The 1,291-nt window shown below is 48.1% G+C and overlaps 1 non-coding gene across 1 annotated transcript in view; it reads left to right on the top strand.

The window, feature by feature from the left end:
* Window positions 1-461, top strand: part of LOC149152328 (25S ribosomal RNA) — a 3,357-nt gene extending 2,896 nt beyond the window's left edge. Inside the window, exon 1 of the ribosomal RNA XR_016263923.1 lies at window positions 1-461. This exon is cut by the window's left edge and continues 2,896 nt beyond it. This is a non-coding gene — a ribosomal RNA (25S ribosomal RNA).
* Window positions 462-1,291: the final 830 nt, after the last annotated feature.

A 1,291-nucleotide genomic window follows, 5' to 3' on the forward strand; every position in this document is an offset into this window, starting at 1 on the left:
AGGGAATGTGAGCTGGGTTTATAACATCATGAGATAGGTTAGTTTTACCCTACTGATGAACCGCACCACAATAGTAATTCAACATAGTACGAGAGGAACTGTTGATTCACACAATTTGTCATCACGCTTGGTTGAAAAGCTAGTGGTGCGAAGCTACCGTGTGTTGGATTATGACTGAACGCCTCTAAGTCAGAATCCATGCTAGAAGTGGTGCATGTCACTCTTCAACTATATCTTGACCCGCAGTAGGGGTGTTGCTTTGTCGCCTCGAGGGACCCGTGTCATTTGTAAATTGTGACCATGAAGCATCTCAATCGGGGCAACTTTGAAGTTCAATTCCAAACGGTCATTGACAAGAATCCTTTGTAGACGACTTAAATACGCGATGGGGTATTCTAAGTGGCAGAGTGGCCTTGCTGCCACAATCCACTGAGATTCAACCCTTAGTCGCCTCGATTCAAAGCTTCTCTCTTGTCACAAACAAATCTGGACAACCCTCCCGCTCTCACGCCTTTGCCTCTTCCTCCAGACAACAATTTTTTATTTCTTGGGGATGGGAAATTTGGGGTTTCCATGCTGCGATGTAAAAGGCACTGAAGCTCGAGAAAATTGGGGTTTCCATGTCACACTCCGGTGCCCAAAATTTTGGGGTTTCCATGTTGCGCATTGGTGCCCAAAATTTTGGGGTTTCCATGTTGCGCCCTGGCGCCCAAAATTTGGGTTTTCCACGTTGTGATGAAAAAGGCACCCAAGCATTGGAAAAATTGGGGTTTCCATGCCGCGCCCCGGCGCCCAAAATTTGGGATTTCCACCCGGCGCCTAAAATTTGGGGCTTCCATGTCGCGCCAAAAATTTGAGGTTTCGACCCGGTGCCTAAAATTTCAGGGTTCCGCCTAGCGCAAAAAAAAATTGGGGTTTCCATGTCGTGCCCAAAATTTGGGGTTTCCACCTGGCGCCTAAAATTTTGGGTTTCCACCCAGTGCAAAAAAATTTGGGGTTTCCATGCCGCGCCCAAAATTTTGGGTTTCCAAGTCACGATTCAATGCCCAAGCCTAAGGAAACTTGGGGTTTCCATGTTGCACCATGACCAAAACCAGTGGCGCCCAAGCCTTGGAAAACTTGGGGTTTCCATGTCGCACCCTGGCACCTTAGCCTAGAAAAATTGGGGTTTCCATGTCGCGCCACGACCGAAACTGGCGGCACCCAAGCCTGGGGAAACTCGAGGTTTCCATGTCCCATCCTTGATGGAACAATGGGTTTTCACATTTTACGACACGATGGAAATGCGAGG

The sequence above is a fragment of the Pinus tabuliformis genome, chromosome 9, assembly GCF_031772625.1.
Source record: "Pinus tabuliformis cultivar Carrire ecotype Pingquan chromosome 9, CPIR1, whole genome shotgun sequence".
Classification (NCBI taxonomy): domain Eukaryota; kingdom Viridiplantae; phylum Streptophyta; class Pinopsida; order Pinales; family Pinaceae; genus Pinus; species Pinus tabuliformis.